General features: G+C 37.6%; 1 long non-coding RNA gene across 1 annotated transcript; it reads left to right on the forward strand.

The window, feature by feature from the left end:
• Positions 1 to 579: 579 nt before the first annotated feature.
• Positions 580 to 9469, forward strand: LOC104651034 (uncharacterized). Its single transcript, XR_744590.3, has 4 exons — positions 580 to 768; positions 5333 to 5458; positions 5894 to 6003; positions 7911 to 9469. It is a non-coding gene; the product is annotated as an uncharacterized LOC104651034 (long non-coding RNA).
• Positions 9470 to 23694: the final 14225 nt, after the last annotated feature.

A 23694-nucleotide genomic window follows, 5' to 3' on the forward strand; every position in this document is an offset into this window, starting at 1 on the left:
AAAAGTACCAAATTTCTCTCTTCTTTCCTCTTCTCTCTCTCATATTAATAAACAAACAAACAAAAACAACCTCAGAAAAATCTCAAAACCTGCTTGTGACTTGTATATATCTGTTAACATTTTTATCTTGGAATAAAAAAAGAAAGTTTAGAGCTCTACTATTTTTAGGAGTGATGGAAGAAAACATTATGTCCCTTTTGGTAAGTTTCTTTCCAAACATTTTCTTGAAAGTAAGTCCAAATAAAGTGCATGTGGTTTGTTTTTAAGCAGAAAATCCCTACCAAAATATTGCATGCAGTGGTAGAATTGCTTTTCCCTCATTTTTAATTAAACAAATAACTATAAATAATGTTCTGGCTAACTTATGTCAGGGCCCTTACTATTTCCAGATCAGGGAGAAAATTCTAATAAAGAAGCAGTTTTAGTGATACAGTTGGCCACTGTATTTAACTTTTTAAGATTCAACTCCATTTCTCTGAAAGTATCACTTCCCTCTGCTCTGAGACTCAAAACCAGCTGGATTTTGGTCCTGCTTTCATTTTTAAAACTCCCTAATGTTCATGGGAGGATTTGATAATGACTCTTTGGGTCAGAGTTCTGTGTTATAAAAAAGGTGAAATCTTAATTCAATAGTTTTTAAGCAAAGTCATCACAAGGGAACACACTGATGCCCTGTGATGTTTTGGGACTCTCCAGAATGTTTTCACCAGCAAAAAGTCCCTCAGCAGATGCAGCCTCTCAACCTTGAACTTTGTAGTCTCCAAAATTGTAAGAAATAACATTATTTTCTTTATAAATTACCCAGTCTCAAGTGTTCAGTTACAGCAACAGAAAACGAGCTAAGATAATTACTTATCATTTGAAGGGCAATTCACAGTTGATGAAGCACTACACAGACATGATCTCAAGCTCTCCCTGCATCCACTTTGTTACATGCCACAGAGGTGAAGATTACAGAAGTTAAATAATTTGCCCAAGGTCTCAAAGCTCAGGATTTTTCCCCAGATTTCCTGATTCTCATAATGAATATGTTACATATTTGTAACACATTCCCCATCTGTTGAGACTTACTACCAGATATTATAGAGGAAACAAATGTATCAGAAACATGGTTTTATTGGTTTTCATTAAACAGGACACAGAAAAGATGTCTAAGAGTTCAAGGTTATACTTAAATATCAAGCCAATAGCATAAATAGAAAACTGTATAAATGTTGAGAAGAAGCAAAGTTAGCTGTGAAAAATGGTGGTCGTGAAATGATGATCTGATTACCAGAGAAGAACTCATGGAAGGAAGGACAATGACGTGGCGGCAGTATAGAGAAAAGGAGGGTGAATCAAGGAACCAAAGTGACACCAAAGCAGCTGCAGTTTTCTTCTATGATCTGCATACAGATTTTCTCATCTTATTTTTACCATAAGCTGTGTAGTAAGTAAGTAATCATGTAATGTTTTGTTTTTTGTTCTTGTGGCTTACCACCATGAATTACTGTGTACTTTTCACCTTCATTATCTGAAATGATGACTTTACTCTATTCATTACTTTATTCAACTAGCTAACATTTCCTGTGCACCTCTAATGAGTCAAACACTGGCAATGATATGGCACTGAGTATACAAAGGGTAACGATACACTGCTTACTACCTTGAGAAGTGCCTATGTTACAGAGAGAGAGATTCATATATAAAATACTTACACTTATTTGCATAGTGATAAAGACAGAAACTCAGCAATTTATGATATAAAGGAGGAGTACCTACCATGCATAATTGGAGATGTGGTATTAGGAAGGGCTAATTAAGGATAAATTCAAATTATCAGGCAAAAAAGGAAAAAGGAGTCATTCCAATCAGAGGGAGCCACATGGCCAACGTTAAGGAAGCAAAGAATGGTTGATGAGGTGGGAATTATTAGCGATTTGGTATTTTTGGTGATTATGGTGCAAGACAAAGGAGATATGAAGTTAGGGAGGTAGAAATTAGTAGATGAAAATAGGTCTTGTAAGCCATCTTAAGGCACTTGATTGAGCTTTAATTTTATCGACAATGGTATAGCACCAACAAGTTTAAAGCAGAGGCATTATATGTATTTAATAATTAATGAATTAATTTGTTAATAAGTTAATTTGTATACAACAATTAATTAATTGTGATGAGCCACAAGAACAAAAATTAAAAACTTAATTAATTAGTTAATTACTAATTACATACAATGTTACCAGTAACATCATTTCTGCAATATACCGTACATTATCTAATATACTCAAAATATTTTTTTCAGATTTTATGGAAAAATCCTTTTCATTTTTTAGACATAAACAATATGAACCTTATGAAATTTATGTAAATTCCTTTGTCAATGCTTCAACTTTTATCTTGTTAATAGAAAATTAATATTTAGGAGCGCCTGATTAAATGTACTCAATATGACAGATGATTGCCCTACACTAAGATTTGGAGCCTATTCATGGCATATGAGGACTATAACCCAGCCTGGGTTTATATGGAATATTGTTCAGTTGTTTATCTAAAAAGGGAGGATGAATATATCTCAGTGGGAAGAACCAGTGCCCTTTGGGGATACAAATTAAGGAGGAAAAATTGTTTTTTAACTTCTATGAAATATTCCTTTAAAATAAAAATATCAAACAAAACAAACACAAAAAGCTTTTACAATCTAGCACTCTGGGCAGCCATAGCCAATAGGTCAGACTTAGCCCACCAGATAAAATTTCTTTGCCACATGGATTAGAATTGGGCATATTGGTTCCAAAAGTTCCCTGTTACACTGAAAAAATGGTGAGATATTTTTGTTTAATACACTCTTTTAGTTGAATACTCAATTTTCATTTGAGCCTACTTACTCAGACAAGTATTTCCCCACTTGGCTGACAGAAGGTGTCAAGGTGACTTTCTCTGTGCCTTAGCTCTGGAAGCTCTTATCCCAGTAGGCTGAATTTCTTTGGTATTACTTTGTTGTGTACTGGTTACTTTCATCATCCCACTCACAGGGAGGACAATATTAATACCAGTATATAAAAACCTCAATTTTTAAAAAACCTTAGTTTGTAAAAAATGAGCAATAAAAGCCCTGCCCTTTCCTCTGGGTTTATACCAGGTGCCTTGGTAAATGTGGCTTGTGTGAGGTTCTGCTTTCTTTAGTTGGTTGCCGAAGTCAACCTCACTTTTCACTGTTTATCCTACATATTTGTGACCCTTTCCATAGGGTGCTGTTATAAGTCTTCTACATAGGTTTGAATTAGATGAATTTGCCTTCTCCTCTGTCTGGCTGTTGAAGCTCTCTCTGCATGGCTGTCATATCCCCAATGGGGGTGCAGGTAGAGAAAAGGTGGTCATTCATTCTGCAAACAAGTATTTACTGAATGCCCACTATGGGCCAGTATCTATATTAGAAATCATATGTGCTGTGGTTTGTCAAACAGAAATAGTTCTTGGTTTCATAGAGCATGTAGTCTAGTGGAAGAAACAAGCAATATGCCAATAAACAAACAAAAATAACATATTTGCATAGTGTGACAAGTGTTTCATAGGACAAGAACACAGGGCTAAGAGAGAACATATCTGGAAGATCCATTTGAATTTGGGTAATTTAGGGAGGCACCTACAAGGAGGTGGCCTTTAAATGGAGATCTGAGAATATGAGCCATGAGGAGTGAGGAGGAGGAGTGTCCCAGGCAGTGAGAAAAGCATGAGAGTGGGTCCTAAGGTGGTGTTTGTATGTGAACAACGATCCCAACTCCCCTGTGAGGACCATCTCTGGCTCTCCAAAAAGGCATATTCACTTTGATGGGCATATAAATATTCCAGTCCAAGAAAGAAGAAGACCACCCCTAGAGCAGGTCTTACATAAGAAATATTTTCCATTTTATCTAGGGTAACAATATGCCCATTAATTAATTTATAAATGTCTCAACAATATGCATGGACCAGGAATGAGGCTTTACAGTCACAGCAAAAACCTATATTTTGGGACTGCCATTTGTGGATGTCTGCACTGCAAAGGCCAAAGTCAAGGCTGGAATGTCCCCTTACATCTTGGTGTCCTCGCTGCTGTAGATGAAATGATTTTCTATCACTCTTCTTTGGGAACTAGCATGCCATATACTCTGAAGAGAGTATCTTCCTAATAAAGAAAAAAAACATGCAAACACTGGGTGCTTTAACTGTAGAACATAAGAGAGAATGGTGGCAATGATTTTGTTTCGTCTGGTTTTCCCTCAACTGACTCCACTTTTTAGAGCAGATTGTCTGGACACTGGCAGTCATGTTTTCACACTTCTCTTGGGGCATTTCCATTGCAATTCCAGAGTTATAAAAAAGTAACATTAAAAAAGGCAGGCTCTTATAAATAGTTGAATTTGTCCTATATTCAAAAGACATTTTTTCCTAAGTAACTACAACTTGAACTGTAACTTGGATCACCAGATCTGTCTAGTTTGGAAGTTTTTAAAAAGAAATAAAAATTGACAAAGTTTTATCCTGTATTGAAATTACTCACATGAGGAATAGGAATAATTTTTCCAAGTCTCCAAAGGACAAAGTAAAGCATAAAAAGGAGTTAATTGCCTAAGATTTCACCAAAAAGAAGTTGCTTGTAATTGTTCTACATTTTTTCAAAAAAGGTTTACAGGAGATTTTTTTCACTATTCTCAAACAGACTTAAAAAGAAGCAGGGGAAGGGGACAATACAAACTATTTTATTTTATAGAAGAAAAAAATGTTAAAGAAGGAATGCTTCCTTTGCAACTACCACTCTGGTTTTTACTTCATCCATTGTGCTTGAAAATTAAATAAATATCTATTAAGCATTTAGAATAATGCCAGGTTCATACTACTACATGAGATTTGTTAACTAAAAGGACAAGGGGAAAAATGAAGGTAAAAAGGAAAATAGAAAGGCAAAAGAAGATAAGCAATCCTAGAGAAACTATGGATAAAATTCTAAAATGTTCAGAATTTGAAAAATAAAATTCTTTCAGAATGCTTCAGGAACCTCTATGATATCTTCCTAAATTCAAGTTGTATTGATAAGGACTCTCAGATAAGTCTTATAGAAAACAAAGTGGAATTAAACTCTACAAGTTTCTAATTTAAATATGTCATAGGCCTGTTTACCTAAAGCATATTACAGTCATTACAAAAAACTGCCCATCACCTCTTGGTTTTGATTAATAAGTTGTAATGGGTACGGGACTAGCCCATCTACAATATATACATGTAAAACTAGACAAAAGGCTATATATGACTGAAGTCTTTGAAAGAATGGAAACTACCAAAGGGAATCTCACATTTGTCCCATCTCCCTGCCTAGGACCATTTGTACTGCAACCCAGCAAGCAGGAATTAGCAAAACAAGATGGTGTTGCTGACTTGAGGAAGTTGTAGCAGCTGGGATCTCCAGAGAAGAGGTGACTGTAGAGTCTACACAGAAATGGGGGTAGGAGGAGTTCTGCATAAGTTCTTGACCAAGGATGGGGCTTCACATGAGCAAGATGAATTGTGTGAGGCTTACAAAAGAGTGGAGAATGGAACAGAGACTCTAGTGATTCAGAAGTGCTGAGAACATTGAAGTCCTGGCACAGCCAGACTAGAAAGACAGGTTCAACACCTCAGTAACATGTCAGGCATTGAACTGAAACACCACAAAAACCATGGTAGGGTGTTGTAAGGTTATTCTATGTTTGAACTGGAAAACATGAAGTGTAAAATGGCACAATATTCACTGTGTGTGCAGATAGTGGCTGTATAGGACCACAGATGTGGCTATAGGAGAGCATCATTAGATATGCTAAGGCATTTTAGAGTTCATTCACTGAATGAATGGAAGTATTAAAATATTTCAAAAGAGAAATGTGATCATACTATATTTTAGAGACATCATTCTGGCTGCATTATGAATGGATAGTTTGGAGGAGGAATGTGGATAACTAAACAAGAATGAGAGTAGAAAGAAACTACTCTTAAGACTATTGCAATATCCACGTAAGACATGATGGTGGCTTCCATCAGGGATACAGCAAAGAATTATGAAGAGCAGGGAATGAATCTGAAAGATTCTAAGAAGGTTAGTTAATTGAGATTATACATTAGGATGACAGAAGGAAGTGATGGTGTGCAGGTTCTGTCTTAAACTGGGTAAATGACAGTGCTGTTTCTTGAGCTACAGAATGTGGGAGGTGGAAAAGGTCATATGGCAAAAATGATGAGTTTGGTTTGAAGATTATAGAGTTTGAAGTGTCATGTTTCTTTTTATTTTCCTTACTGTTATTTCAGGACCAAGGAATTAATGGTAAGCTCTATCTGTTTCATTTAACTGACTTCAAGCTATTCAAGCAATATGCTCATTATTAAATGATTTCTCAGATGATACCCCCAAATTCACTGACTTTTGTTAATTCAGTGTCTAATTAGACCAAATATTCTCACTGGAAAGACCTAATTTTCTTTCTTCCCTTTTTTCTGTTAAGACTGAGTCTATAAAGCAAAACACTGACTTGCCCACTGATTCCAATGATGTTCACACAAGTGCAAGAGTGGATGGCTTGTAAAAGTGAAATGTAAAATTGTCATGTTCATTGTGGGCTCCCAAGGAGTTCTCTCAGGCTGGGACAATGTGGCCAGGCATGGTGGAAACTAACAGTCTAGACAACTGTTTTTAGAACATGGAAAAATTATGAGAGGTGTTGAAAAACAGCCTCATTCTCACACATCACCAGTTCCTTAGGAATGCCAGCAAAGAGCAACACTCAACAGAAAGACAGTCTGCACTGCTCAGGAAACCTTCTGTTTCAATAAATATTTAAAGCGAGGGCAGAATACCTTTCTATATTCACTGGGAAAACTGATTGGAGCCTAGGCCATGCCTTTCATTGATAGAGTTCTTCAATCAATTGGGTGCTTTAGTTTCCTTTTTATTTCAAAATCCCAGAACAAGTCCATGGTGTCAGAGTTGAAAAACCTACCAGCAAAAGGGCCTTCTAACCCACCATGCACATTGTGAGATCCAGTTGGTGTAGACACCAAGTATTGCAAAATTGTAAAATATGTGATGATGTGCCCCCAGTTTCCCTTGTCCCCATTTTCCTAGGTACCCAGGGCTCTTATGCTTTCCCTTCCATTATGGAAGGTGAATTCTGTCAAACAGAAACATTTTATTAACTCAATTTGTTTTCAGGCCTAGTTTATTTTAAAAGAGAAGTTTGGAGAAAACAATATTTATCTAAAATGAATTAGCCACTAATACACTACATAGAAATTTCTATAGGAATAGAAAAGCGAGAAATATTAAAAAGCAAACGGACCACTTCTTCAGCCTCAGAAAGGTTCTAAGTGAGATTTGGTGCTGGGACTCTTACAGTTTATGGCAAACAGCTCATACGAGGAAGTGAATCAAATGAGATAAGGTATCAATTTTATCCCTAGTTAAATTTGTTTGGTTAGCCTTGCAGAGTCTCTGACTGTGTAGACACTTTTGCTACCCTGTCCACCCTGAATCATGGATGTAGAACACGGAAAATGGCAACTTGAGGCATTTACTGCAAGGGAGAAGTAGGCCATGTGAAAAGACAAAGAAAACATTATTTTTACAAATAAAATTTTACAAGAGACTTCAGATGTTGGAAGAACATCTTATCAAATAAAAAATATACATTTAAGTTATAAAACCACAAATTTTCCAAGGTTATAATAATCTGTCAATGGTAAAGAAAATGGCGTATAATCATATAATTACCAAATCTGCAAAGTTGTTGCGTATCAGTACTGCAAATGTCAGGGATAGACTTATTTGTGTTAGAAAATCAGCACCTTGGAAAAAGGGACTCAAGGTTTCATCTACGTGAGACCTGTGCCAGACAGAATGGCTCATTTTGATTGTCTGTTCTTTCCAGGTGCAATGTGCTTTTTTTGTGACTGCAGACTATGATATTTATTCATAATGGGGGCAAAACAAGATTTCACTATATTTTCTCAGCAACAAGAAAATACTCTCTCTGAAGTCAAGCACTTCTGGGAAGACCAAAAGTAATGCAAACTAGAGTTTCAAAGCAAAACCCCTACATCCTGAATGCCCAGCCCAGTCAATGAAGATTTTTCTGTCTCATCTGTCAGCTAACTTGGTCCTCTTCCCCTGGGAACAAAACCAAGAAGGGTTAAGAGATAATCTGGAAACAATCTCCCCAGCATTTGCCTAAGAGGGCAGCTGTATACCCAGACCTTCTTTCCTCTGTGACAATATACTAGAAAGAGAGAGTTTCATACTCTTTAAATCTGAATCGTTGACACTCACTTTAACAAGAATACAGCCTGATTCCTCTCTGCCCCTCTAGCTATTTCTAGAAAGTTGGTCATAAAATGAATTGGTAAATAGAGAATTCAGACACTGATTCTGCTTAAGCAATCCTAGAAATGACTTACAAGCTTTGGGAACATCAAAGATAGCACTCATGAGACAGGCAAGCTAAGGAGTGTTCAGGAGTAAATGCACCTCTCATCCCACAAGTCCACTGTTCTGATGAAAGATTAAGAGGCAGTTGGCCTGGGAAGGTGAAAAGGCAGGAAAAGAGTGGGAAGTCAGTTCCTAGGATGATAATCACATCCACAGACATTGTCTTCTTTCATACATGCACAACTTTTCTTTGTTATCTTTACACACATCTATATTCAGTTCTGTATGATCTACTAGCAGTTTACAGCTGCTTTAAATGAGTACATTTCAGGTTGGGCATGGTGACTCACGGCTGTAATCCCAATACTTTGGGAGATTGAGGTGGGCGGATCACTTGAGGTCAGGAGTTTGAGACCAACCTGACCTCTACTAAACCCCATCTCTACTAAAAATGCAAAAATTAGCTGGTCAAGGTGGTTCACAGCTGTAATCCCAGCTACTCAGGAGGCTGAGGCAAGAGAATGGCTTGAACCCGGGAGGCAGAGGTTGCCGTGAGCCAAGATGGTGCCACTGTACTCGTCTAGGTGACAGAGCAAGATTCTGTGTCAAATAAATAAATAAATAAATAAATGCATACATTTTCTCAGAATTTCTCTCCCATATTGATGAGCCTTCCATGGGCATCTAATTTAAATAATTATTTTCTGAAAAGCAACAGCCACTCTATTATATTCCTGGTGACAGTGCAAAATGGTTTAGCTTCTAAAAAGATGAATGTGAAAATAACTATTAGAACCATATATGCAATCACCATTTGATCCAGCAATCCCATTTCTGGGAATTCATCCTGAAGACGTATCTCTCTATATATGGGCAAAATGGAAGCTATTGAATGTTATATTGTGAGGTAATAGTAAAATAAGAAATAACCCCAATGTCTATTTATGTGAAAGGAGTAGAATAAACTGTGGTACATCCACACAATGAATTTTTATGAAGTCATAAAAAAGAATGAGGAGCATATCTGTGAACTGTCATGAAGTAACTTCCAGAATGTGTTTTTAACTGAAAAAAAAAAATCAAAGTGCAAAAGGGTGTATATACTATGCTACCTTTGCATAAGAAAGAAAGATGAAGGAGAATAGATATCACAAAGTTGTTTGCTTTTGCAAAAACAAAGTACAAATACAAAAGTAGAAGATGGCAGATAGAAACTAATAAAAATGGTTATCCATTGGGTAGAAATGAGAATGGGTGAAAAGATAAAATTTTTCAAATATCATTTGTGATTTGAGCTATGCAAATGCTCTACATATTGAAACAATAAAACTAAATTGTTAAAACTAAAACTAAGGATAGAAAAGCAAACTCTAAAATTGAATATGAAGATAAACAAATGAATCTAACTGCATATTAAATGGATGATATAGTTATGCAATGAGAGGAATTAATTCACATACTTTTGAAAACATTGTTTTATCTTAGTAGAATTCATTATAAAAGATAAAAGAACTGTAAAGAAATATTAAGCTTTACGTAATAGTTTATTGCTAGCTGTAATATTATTTTAATTCTGAAAATGTTTGATTTATAATATACAAAATAAGTATATTACTAAGAGGAACGAAGGTTTTCACTGCGAGGGATAAAGAAATATAAATATAACATTTGAATAGTTAAGGAAAAAACTATGTAATATTAAATTTGAATTAAAAATATCAATATGAGTTTATTTTAATGTCCTCTGATGTCATGCATTAAGCACATAACTTCTGTAGATTAATTTTGCCAGAAATGTTTAACTTGAACCTAAGCATGAGAAACCAGTTTAACACCACAGCCAACATGTTGGATATTATGCCAGACAATTGTTCTGAATGCTTCTTAAAAAAAGTAAATATCATAAGAAGCAAAACTAAAAACCAAAGAGACTACTATAAATTAAAGAAATTTAAAGGAAAATATACAAAAATTTACTCAAATGCATCATAGGGCTGAATATAAAACTTAAAATTATAAACTTTTATAAAAATTCTGGAAAAATTATTTGTAAGCTTGGGCTAGGATTTCTTAGATATAACACTGAAATCCTAACCTTTAAAAAAAAGTTTATAAATTCTGTTTTATTGAAATTAAAAATTTCTACTCTTCAGAAGACAGTATTAAGAAAATGAAAATGAAAACACAAGCCATAGAATGGAGGAAATATTTGCAAAACACATATTTGATAAGACTTGTATCTATAATACATCAAGAATTCAATAATAGGAAAACAACCTTTTTTTTCTGAGATGACATCTCTTACTTGGTGGCTCAGGCTGGAGTGCACTGATGTGATCGCAGCTCACTGCTATCTTGACCTTCTGTGCTTAAGCAATCCTGCCACTTCATCCACCCAAGTAGTTGAGACTACACCACCATGTCTGGCTAATTTTTGTTTTTGTTTTTGTAGAGTTGGAGTTTTACCATGTTGTCCAGGCTGGTCCTGGGCTCAAGCAATCCACCTGCCTCAGCCTCCCAAAATGCTGGGATTACAGGGATGAGCAACCACACCCAGCCAGCAATTTTTTTCAGTAAGGAAAAAATAGAACATTTCTATTGTCAAACATTTGGAAATCACAGACATATGAAGTAGAAAACAGAATTCACCCATAATTAGAGTTAATTACTTTTAAATAAAAATGTAAAGGGCATGTTTTCCAGATTTTTAATGAACATGTATAGTATTTATATTTTAGTTTATATTATCTTACAATTTGCTTTCTATTTATTCAACAGTAGTATACAAAATTGAACATTTTTCTGTATCCTTTAATATCTTCAAACCTGATTCTCAGTAGCTGGAAATGGAGAGGTCAAATTTATTTGTCTAATTTTATACAGTAGGACTTGTGTATAATGTTCAATTTTATACTGTTATAAGTCACAGTATGATGAACATTGTTGTACATAAGTCACTATATTTCAGTTTATTTCTTTAGGTTATTATATCTTAAAGATATGGCATTCAATTCTATAAAAATTATGGACATTTTAATTTATTTTATTTTTGTATGTGGGAAGCTCGTATCTTAACTCACTAAATTTAATAAATTTCCTATTTTTCTACCACAGAAACCCAACAAAGGGAGTTGTTAGTACATATTTCCAAGGATGAAGTAGTCCGGATGCAGCTAATGCCTTCATAGAACTGACAGAGCTAAGTTTAAGACATGAAAAGAGTTATGAAAAAGTAAGAAAAACAAATCCTGTTTGAAACCCCATGTCTCCCATTCTCACAGAAGGGAATGGAGGCACCTGAACATTTTATTTTCCATCTCTACTCTACAGCACATCTCAGAACATGTACATTTTATTATTTTTTCTTCTCTGAAATGTTTTAATGAGAGGCCTGCAGTGCAGTCGAGTTTGTCAATGACAGAGTAGGGATGCCACACCTTCTCTTTCACTGGAAGCTCACAGTATTCAAGTTTCTCAAAACCCCAAGCCATCTTATTTGTTCTTTGGAACTTTGTGGCCTACCACAGTGCAATTCTCATGCAGTATTTAATAAAACATTTGTCAGTTCTTTTCTAATTGAGAAGGTTCTGTTCTTTTCACCTCAAGAAATCACTTCGAATACAAATTTCAATGTACAATAACTAGATTTGATTGACTCTGATTGATTTGAATGTTCATGAAACAGTGCCTCCAGTATGTTTTGTTTCACTTAAACTTTGATGACAATTGAGCAGTTGCATTGCCTTACCTCCCTGCCACCCCACCACTCCTCAGCACCGCATAGGGGGCTGTTCCTGTGCCATCACTGTTGTTGGTCTGAAAGCCTTTTAATTCACTGTGATGGAGTTGGATAGGAGTGCTCCGATCTTCTAGCTCTACCCCCCACCCCCTATGTTAGTTGTCAAGGGAACCATCTCATTAGGTCAACAAAAGGCCCAGTTAGTGAGAGTTTGGGGTTAAAAAGAAACTTCTCTGTCTACTCAATCTCATCTTCAACCTTTTATGTAGAAAAATATGTAAAATGAGCACTGGGGACAATTATAATTGGGAAACATAAAAATGGTGCCCCAGAATGGCAAAGCTGAGCGGAAGAGCAGACAGAGCAGGGTCTGAAATGAAAAAAAAAAAAAAAAAAAAAAAAAACAGCCCTGCTTTGCATGCCTGAGTTTCTATCTGGTGAAGGAAAATGGGTTGATTGTGTCAACTGTTTTGTTTTAATATTTAATTTTTATAGGTACATTGTAGGTGGGTATTCACTAAATTTCTGTGCTAGTGAGCTACCTCTTTTTCTCTGGATCACTGCCTTGTTTCTCAAGTGTTATCATTTATCAAATTATGATCATGAATTATCTGGATTAGCATTACCTGAGGATCTTAAAATAATTGCAGTGATCTGGGTGGAGGCCAGGGATCTACAAAGTTAATAATTATCCGCAGAGATTGTCCGAAGATGGCTGAATAGGAGCAGCTCTGGAGTGCAGTTCTTCCCAGCAAGAACAATGCAGAGGGTGAGTGATCACTGCATTTCCAAACGGGTTTTTACTGCCCACAAACCAGGAGATTCCTGGGCTGAAAGCACCATGAGTTTCCAGCATGGCCATTTCACCCAGTGCCATGGATCTCCACAGAAAAACTCACAAAAATCTGGGTGGCCATTTCAACTGGCACCTGGAATATCTGGTATACAGAGCCACCCATTCAACTGCAAAAAAAGGGGGGCTGAAACGGGGAGCCAAATGATCTGGCTCAGCAGGTCCCACCCCCACAAAGACCACCAATCTGAAACGCCCTGGATTGAGAGTTTTGCCACAAGTACAGTTGGACCCAGGTTGGTCCAGCTTAGTGGGTGCAAGGGTGTCAGCCATTACAGAGGCAGTCCACAACTACCGAGCAGTCCACCACTACCAAGCAGTCCACCATTACCGAGGCAGACCACCATTACCGAGACAGTCTATCATTACTGAGGCTATCTGCCTTTACTGAGGCAGTCCGCTATTACTGAGGCATCTGCCATAACCAAGGCAGTCCACCATTACCGAAGGAGTTCTCACTGTACCTCTGTAAACAAAACCACAAGGAAGTTCACACAGCAGCTGGGCAGAGCCCATGGCAGCTCAGCAACACCTCTGCTGGCAGACTGTGACTAGACTACCTCCTCACTGGGCCGAACATCTCTGAAAAAAAAGCAGCAGCACATTAGAAACTTATAAATAGTACCCCAACTTTCCAGGACAGAGCACCTGGGAAAAAAGGTGGTTATGAGTTCCACTGCAGCAGACTTAAACGTACCTGCCCAGCAGCTCTGAATGGAACAGCAGAGCTCCCAGCTCAGCATTTGAGCTCCTATAAGGGACAGGCTGTCTCCTCAAGCAGCTCCCCAACCCCCGTATAATCAAAGAAACACCTCATAAAGGAAACTCAGGCTGACATCTGGTAGGTACCTTGCTGGGATGAAGATATCAGAAGAAGAAACCAGCAGCAACCCTTACTGTTCTGCAGCCACTGCAGACCCAAGCAGGGTCTGAAGTGGATCTCCAGCAGTCCTACAGCAAAGGGGTCTGACTATTAGAAGGCAAACTAAAAAACAGAAAGAAATAACTTCCACATCAACAAAAAGGATGTCCACTCAGAGTCCCCATCTTAAAGTCACCAACTACAAAGACCACAGGTAGATAAATCCACAAAGATGGGAAGAAACCAGTACAAAAATGATGAAAACACCCCAAACCAGAACACCTCTCCTCCTCCAAGGGATCACAACTCCTCACCAGCAAGAGAACAAAGCTGGATGGAGAATGAGTCTGATGAATTGACAGAAACAGGCTTCAGAAAGTGGGTAACAACAAACTTCTCTGAGCTAAGAGAACATGTTCTAACCCAATCCAAAGAAACTAAGAACCTTGTAAAAAGATTAGACAAAATGCTAATGAGAAAAAACAGATTAGAGAAGAATATAAATGACCTCATAGAGCTGAAAAACATAACATGAGAACTTCATGAAGCATACACAAGTTTCAATAGCTGAATCAACCAAGCAGAAGAAAGGATATGGAAGATTGGAGATCAACACAAAGAAATAAAACAAGAAGGCAAGATTAAAAAAAAAAAAAAAAGATTGAAAAGAAATGAACAAAGGCTCAGCCAGGCACGGTGGCTCAAGCTTGTAATCTCAGCACTTTGGGAGGCCGAGGCAGGTGGATCACAAGGTCAAGAGATTGAGACCATCCTGGGCAACATTGTGAAACCTCGTCTCTACTAAAAATACAAAAAATTAGCTGGGCATGATGGCGCATGCCTGTAATCCCAGCTACTAAGGAGGCTGAGGCAGGAGAATTGCCTGAACACCACAAAGATATTCTCAAGAAGAGCAACTCCAAGGCACATAATCATCAGATTTACCAAGGTTGAAATAAAGGAAACAATGCTAAGGACAGTCAGAGAGAAAGGTCAGGTTACCCACAAAGGGAAGCCCATCAGACTCACAGCAGATCTCTTAGCAGAAACCCTACAAGCCAGAAAAGAGTGGGGGCCAATATTCAACATCCATAAAGAAAAGACTTTCAACCTAGAATTTCATATCCAACATAACTAAGCCCCATAAATGAAGGAAAAATAATATCCTTTATGAAAAAGCACTTGCTGAGAGATTTCATCACCACCAGGCCTGCCTTATAGGAGCTCCTGAAAGAAGCACTAAACATAGAAAGAAATAACCAGCACCAGTGACTCCAAAAATGTACCAAATGGTAAAGACCATCAACACAGTGAAGAAACTGTGAAAACTAACTGGCAAAACAACTAGCTAGCATCAAAATGGCAGGATCAAATTCACACATAGTAATATTAACCTTAAACATAAATGGGCTAAATGCCCCAATCAAAAGACACAGACTGGCAAATTGAGTAAAAAGTCAAAACCCATTGGTGTGCTGTATTCAAGAAAACCATCTCACATCAAGGACACACATAGGCTCAAAATAAAGGAATGGAGGAAGATTTACCAAGCAAATGGAGAGCAAAAAAAAAGCAGGAGGTGCAATCCTAGTCTCTGATAAAATAGACTTTAAACCAACAAAAATCAAAAGAGACAAAGAAGGACATTACATAATGGTAAAGGATCAATGCAACAAGAAGAGCTAACAATCATAAATATATATGCGCCCAATATAGGAGCACCCAGATACATAAAGCAAGTTCTTAATGACTTACAAAGAGACTTAGACACCCACACAATAGTAGTGGGAGACTTGAACACTCCACTGTCAATATTAGACAGATCAAAGAGACAGAAAATTAACAAGGATATCTAGAACTTGAACTCAGATCTGTACCAAGCAAACCTAATAGACATCTACAAAACTCTCCACTCCAAATCCACAGAATACACATTCTTCTCAGCACCACATTGCACCTAGTCTAAAATTGACCACATATTGGAAGTAAACCATTCCTCAGCATATGCAAAAGAATGGAATTCATAACAAATAGTAGCTCAGACCACAGTGCAATCAAATTAGAACTCAGAATAAAGAAACTAAATCAGAACCACATAGTTTCATGGAAACTGAACAACTGGCTCTTGAATGTTGACTGGATAAACAATGAAATGAAGGCAGAAATGATGTTCTTTGAAACCCACAAGAACCAAGACACAATCTACCAGAATCACTGGGACACATTTAAAGTGTCTAGAGGGAAATTTATAGCAATAAATGCCCACATGAGAAGAGAGGAAAGATCTAAAACCAACACCCTATTGTCTAAATTGAAAGAGCTAGAGGAGCAAGATAAAAAAAAAAAAAAACCAAATCTAACAGAAAACAAGAAATAACTAAGATCAGAGCAGAACTGAAGGAGACAGTGACACAAAAAACCCTTCAAAAAATTAATAAATCCAGGAGCTGGTTTTTTGAAAAGATCAACAAAATAGACAGACCACTAGCCAGATTAATCAAAAAGAAAAGAGAGAAGAATCACATAGATGCAAAAAAAAAAAAAAAAGATAAAGGGGATATCAACACCGATTCCACAGAAATACAAACTACCATAGAGATTACTACAAAGAACTCTATGCCCATAAAGCAGTAAATCTGGAAGAAATGAATAAATTCCTGGACACTTGTACCCTCCCAAGACTAAACCAGGAAGAAGTTGAAACCCTGAATAGACCAATAACAAGGGCAGAAGTTGAGGCACCAACCAAAGACAGCCCAGTCCAGATGGGCTCACAGCCGAATTCTACCAGACATACAAAGAGGAGAAAAGATACCATTTCTTCTGAAACGATTCCAAACAATACAAAAAGAGAGAATCCTTCCCAAATCAATTTATGAGATCAACATCATCCTGATATCAAAACCTGGCAGCGAATCACAAAAAAAAAAGAAAACTTCAGGCCAATATCCATGATGAACATAGATGCAAAAATCTTCAATAAAATACAGCAAACTGATTGTAACAGCACATCAAAAAGCTTAACCATCATGATCAAGTAGGCTTCATCCCAGGGATTCAAGGCTGGTTCAAGAGATGCAAGTCTATAAATGTAATCCACCACATAAACAGAACCAAAGACAAAAACCACATGATAATCTCAATAGATGCAGAGAAGGCCTTTGACAAATTTCAACAGCTCTTTATTCTAAAAACTCTCAATAAACTAGGTATCAGTGGAATGTATCTCAAAATAATAAAAGCTATTTAAGACAAACGCACAGCCAATATCATACTGAATGGGCAAAAACTGGAAGTATTTCTTTTGAAATCTGGCAGTAGATAAGGATGTCCTCTCTCACCACTCCTATTCTGGCTAGTATTGGAAGTTCTAGGCAGAACAATCAGGCAAGAAAAAGAAATAAAAGATATTCACTTAGGAAAGGAGGAAGTCAAATAGTCTCTATTTGCAGATTACATGATTGTAGGTTTAGAAGACCCCATAGTCTCAGCCCAAAATCTCCTGAAACTGATAAGCAACTTGAGCAAAGTCTCAGGATACAAAATCAATGTGCAGAAATCACAAGCATTCCTGTACACCAGTAATAGACAAACAGAGAGGCAAATCAAGAGCGAACTGCCATTCACAATTGCAACAAACAGAATAACATACCTAGGAATACAACTAACAAAGGATGTAAAGGACCTCTTCAAGGAGAACTACAAATCACTGATCAAGGAAAGAAGAGAGGATACAAACAGATGGAGGCTGGGCGCAGTGGCTTACATCTGTAATCCCAGCACTTTGGGAGGCCGAGGCGGGTGGATCACGAGGTCAAGAGATTGAGACCATCCTGGTCAACATGGTGAAACCTCGTCTCTACTAAAAATACAAAAAATTAGCTGGGCATGGTGGCACGTGCCTGTAATCCCAGCTACTAAGGAGGCTGAGGCAGGAGAATTGCCTGAACCCAGGAGGTGGAGGTTGCGGTGAGCCGAGATCACGCCATTGCACTCCAGCCTGGGTAACAAGAGTGAAACTCTGCCTCAAAAAAAAAAAAAAAAAAAAAAAAAAAAAAAAAAGAAAAAAAAAGATGGAAAAACATTCCATATTCATGGTTAGGAAGAACAAATGTTGTGAAAATGGCCATACTGCCCAAAGTAATTTATAGATTCAATGCTATCTCCATCAAGCTACCTATGACCCTCTTCACAGAACTGGAAAAAACCGCCTTAAACTTCATATGGAACCAAAAGAGAGCCTGTATAACCAAGATAATCCTAAGCAAAAACAAAGCTGTCATCATGCTACCTGACTTCAAACTATACTACAAGACTACAGTAATCAAAACAGTATCATAAAGGTACCAAAACAGAAATATAGACCAATAGAACAGAACAGAGGTCTCAGAGGCAAGGCCATACATCTACGTCCATCTGATCTTTGACAAACCTGACAGAAACAAGCAATGGGGAAAGAATTCCATTTAATAAATGGTGTTGGGATAACTAGCTAGCCATCTGCAGAAAGCAGAAAGTGGATCCCTTCCTGACACTTTACACTAAAATTAAATCCAGATGGAATAAAGACTTAAACTTAAGACCTAACACTATAAAAACTCTAGAAGAAAACCTAGGCAAAACCATTCAGGACATAGGTATAGGCAAGGACTTCATGACTAAAACACCAAAAGCAGTAGCAACAAAAGCCAAAATAGACAAATGGAATCTAAATAAACTCCAGAGCTTCTGTACAGCAAAAGAAACAATCATTAGAGTGAACGAGCAACCAACAGAATGGGAAAAGATTGTTGCATGCTACCCATCTGACAAAGGCCTAATATCCAGAATCTACAAAAAACTAAAACAGATTTACAAGAAAAAAGCAAACAAACCCATTCAAAAGTGGGCAAAGAATATGAACAGACACTTATCAAAAGAAGACATATATGAGGCCAACAAACATATGAAAAAATGCTCATCATCACTGGTCATTAGAGAAATGCAAATCAAAACCACATTGAGATACCATCTCGTGCCAGTTAGAATGGCAATCCTTAAAAATCTGGAGACAGATGCTGGAGAGGATGTGGAGTAAAAGAAACATTTTACACTGTTGGTGGAAGTGAAAATTAGTTCTGTCATTGTGGAAGATAGTGTGGCAATTTTTCAAGGACCTAGAAATAGAAATTCCAATTGACCCAGCAATCCCATTACTGGGTATATATCCAAAGGATTATAAATCATTTTATTATAAAGACACATGCACATGTAGGTTCATTGTGGCACTGTTTACAATAGCAAAGACCTGGAACCAACCCAAATGCCCATCAATGATAGACTGGACAAGAAAAATGTGACACATAAACACCATGAAATACTATGCAGGCATAAAAAACAATGAGTTTGTGTCCTTTGCAGGCACATGGATGAATCGGGAAACCATCATTCTCAGCAAACTGACACAAGAACAGAAAATCAAACACCACATATTCTCACTCGTAGGTGGGTGTCGAACAATGAGAAAACATGGACACAGGGAGGGGAGCACTACACATTGGGGTCTGTTTGGCGGGATTGGGGGGAAATAGCATGGGGTATGGTGGTCATGGAGGGATTACATGGGGAGAAATGCCAGATATAGGTGACAGGGGTATGGAGGCAGCAAACCACATTTCCATGTATGTACCTTATGCAGCAATCCTGCATGATCTGCACATATAACCCAGAACTCAAAATATAATTTAAAAAATATAAAAATTTATCCACAGATGATTTTGTTTTTATAATGTATAACTTCTAATGCAAGAGTATCTGTGGTAGCAAAAAAAAAAAAAAAAAAAAAAAAAAAACCTGAAGGGAGGTGTATTAGTCCATTCTCACACTGCCATAAAGAACTACCTGAGACAGGGTAATTTATGAAGAAAATAGGTTTAATTCATCAAAAGCAATCATGACACAAGCAAAAATTGACAAATGGGATCTAATTAAACTACAGAGTTTCTGCATAGCAAAAGAATCTATCATCAGAGTGAACAGACAGCCTACAAAATGGGAGAACATTTTTGCAACCTATCCATCTGACAAAGGTCTAAAACTCAGAATATGCAAGGAACTTAAACCAACTTACAAGAAAAAAAAATATCAAAAAGTGGGCAAAGGACATGAACAGACACTTTTCAAAAGAAGACATTTATGCAGCCAATGAACTTATGATAAAAGCTCAACATCACTGATCATTAGAGAAACACAAATCAAAACCACAATGAGATATCATCTCATGCCAGTCAGAAAGGCAATTACTAAAGAGTGATGAATCAACAGATGCTGGTGAGGCTGTGGAGAAATAGGAACATTTTTACACTGTTGATGGAAATGTAAATTAGTTCAATCATTGTGGAAGACAGTGTGGCAATTCTTCAAAGATCCAGAACCAGAAATACAATTTGACCTAGCAATCTCATTACTAGTCAAATACTCAAAGGACTATAAATCATTATATTATGAAGATACACCCACACATATATTCATTGCAGCACTATTCATAATAGCAAAGACATGGAATCATCCCAAATGCCCATTGGTGATAGACTGGATAAAGAAAATGAAGAAAATGTGGTACATACACACCAAGGAATACTATGCAGCCATAAAAAGAAATGAGATCATGTCTTTTTCAGGGACATGGATAAAGCTGGCAGTCATTATTATCAGCAAACTAACACAGGAACAGAAAATTGAACACCACATGTTCTCATTTATAAGTGGGAGCTGAACAATGAGAACACATGGACACAGGAAGAGGAACAACACACAGTGGGACCTATCAGGGTGGCAGTGGGAGGGAGAGCATCAGAATAGATAGCTAATGCATATGAGCTTAATATGCATGTGATAGGTTAATAGGAGCAGGAAACCACCATGGCACACATTTACCTATGTAACAAATCTGCACATCCTGCATATGTATTCCAGAACTTAAAATAAAACAAAATAATTTTTTAAAAAACAAAAATAGGTTTAAGTGACTCACAGTTGCACAGACAATGAAAAGCATGAGTAGGAGGCCTCACAAAACTTACAATCATGGTGGAAGATGAAAGGGAAATGAGGATGTCTTACTATGGCAGAGCAGAAGAGAGAATGAAGCAGAATTGCCACACACTTTCAAGCCACCAGACCTCAAGAGAACTCATTCATTATTATGAGAAGAATAAGGGGGAAGTCCACCCTCATGATTCAGTTACCTCCCACCAGGCCTCTCCCTCAACATGTGGGGATTACAATTCAAGATAAGATTTGGGTGGATTCACAGATCCAAACCATATCATCCCACCTCTGTGCTCTCCCACATCTCAGGTCCCTTTCACATTCCAAAACCAATCATGCCTCCCCAATAGTATCCCTAACTCTTAACTCATTCCAGCATTAACTCAAAAGTCCAATTCCAAAGTCTCATCTGAGACAAGGCAAGTTCCTTCCACCTATGAGCCTGTAAACTCAAAAAGAAGTTAGTTACTTCTAAGATACAATGAGGGTAGAGAAATTAGGTAAATACTTCTCTTCAAAAAAGGAGAAATTTGCCGAAACAAAGGGACTAGAGGCCCCATACACATCTGAAACCCAGCTGGACAGTTATTAAATTTTAAAGCTCAAAAATAATCTCCTTTTACTCCATGACTCACATCCATGTTGATGAAAGGGGTGGTCTCCCAAGGCCTTGGGCAGCTCTGCCCCTGTGGTTCTGTAGGGTACAACCCCAACAGCTGCTTTCACAGGCTGGTGTTGAGTGCTTGCAGCTTTTCCAGATGTGGGCTGCAAGCTGCCAGTGGATCTACCATTCTGGGGTCTGAAGAACCAGGCCCTCTTCTCATAGCTCCGCTAAGCAGTATGCCAGCGGGGATCTGTGTGGGGACTCCAAACCCACATTTCCCCTCTTGACTGCTCTAGTAGAGGTTCTCCATTTGAGTTCCGCCCCTGCAGCAGACTCTTGCCTGGACATCCAGGCATTTCCATACATCCTCTGAGGCAAAAGCTCCCAAACTCTTACCTTCTGCACAACCACAGGCCCAACATCACATGAAAGCTGCCAAGGCTTGGGGCGTGCACTTTCTGAAGCCATGGCCTGAGCTGTATCTTAGCCCCTTTTAGCCACAGCTAGAAGCAGAGCAGCTGGGACACAGGGCACCATGTCCAGAAGCCGCACAGAGTAGCAGAGACCTGGGTCTCGATCATGGTAGAGCAGGAGAGAAACAGTGAAGTGGAAGTGCCACACACTTTCAAACAACCAGATCTCATGAGAACTCACTGACCATCATGAAAATAGGAAGGGGGAAGTCAGCCCCCATGATTCAATCACCTCCCACCAGGCCCCTTTCCCAACATGTGGGATTACAATTTAAGATGGGATTTGGTGGGGGACACAAGGCTAAACTACATGAAGAGGCATAGGTTCTAAATTTGTTTGAGCTTTCGTGTGGCCTATGATATGCCTGAAGTTTCTGGAAAATTTTTGTTTGTATATGTGCCTACATTCATTTTTCTGGTAAACAAGCTTAAATCTTTAATCAGATCCCTAAATGAATTCTTGACTCCCCATAGAATGTTAAGAATCACTTGTTCTTGGAATGCTCAAGTTGATATCAGGAATAGAGGCAGCTTTCCTAAAATAAAATATCTTGGAAAAACCTCCTCACTCACCTTTATTCCATTTCTTCTCCCCTGCAGCAACCCTCCAACCACCAACTTGGACATCAAAAATGTCCAGACACATGAAAATCTGAATTGCTAAATCTTTTTAGTTTGTAAGCAATCCAAATGATTCAGTATATATATTAATGGTTTTTCTTTTTGAGGTAAATGATTGCCTCAAACAAGAAAACAAAAGGTTACTTTTATCCTCTGCTCACATTACAAAAACAAAATCGATGTTGAAGCAGTCATTTCAATTCTGCAAAAAGCAGTGGTTTCTGAGAAATCTTTTGCCACTTTGAAGGGTGAACAATTAGAACACTCATGATTAGAGAAATAAGATTAACTGGCCCAGAGTGTGATGTGAGAGTGTGTTCTTTAATAAAGATGGCTGGGCAGAGTGGATGCACAGAAACGTGTATCAAGAATGGTTCAGAGGACACGGGTTGCACTTCTCAGAATGTGCTTGAAAAGCTGTGTGACTAGAGTATCTTGGTGAATCTGTTAAAATGCCAATTACCTATTCCCATTCAGTCTTTAAGAATCAGAATTGCTGGTGATGGGGTCAGAGATTCAGCAGTCAGAACAAATACCCAGAAGACTGATTTTTGTGAAACATTCTGAAGTTTGCCAGTTTTGAGGACATTTCTTCTGAGTCATCATTATATAGTGATAAAGGTCATGGAATAGAAAAGGCACTGCTATTCTAGGTTATACCCTAGAGCCGAGAATATAGGGTACTATAGATAAGTAGCAATAGAAGACCTAGTTTCTACCCATGAGGAATTTATAATCCTAATCAGATGTTTATTTTAGAAAGTTGAGAATTGAAGAATGACTCTGTAATCATAAAATTCCATTTTGGACACAATTAGGAAACATACTATACCTTTACAAGTAGTGGATATTTTTAAAATTCAATATCCTACATTTAAGACATCTCAATTAATTTATCTTTCTTGCAACAAAGAGCTCAAAATAGGTGTGAATGGATAAATATCAAAATTATATGGCAGTTTAAATTCCACCTCTAAGACTTTATGATTGATGAAGGATATTCAGAAGTGTGTCAGTTCATCCCCTGGTAAGTAGACGGGCTTTGGGAGGGGTTAGAACTCCATGAATTATGGTTTACTGTTCTCAGAATGATCTGTCTGTGAAAC

This window comes from Saimiri boliviensis, chromosome 1, assembly GCF_048565385.1.
Source record: "Saimiri boliviensis isolate mSaiBol1 chromosome 1, mSaiBol1.pri, whole genome shotgun sequence".
NCBI classification, from domain to species: Eukaryota; Metazoa; Chordata; class Mammalia; order Primates; family Cebidae; genus Saimiri; species Saimiri boliviensis.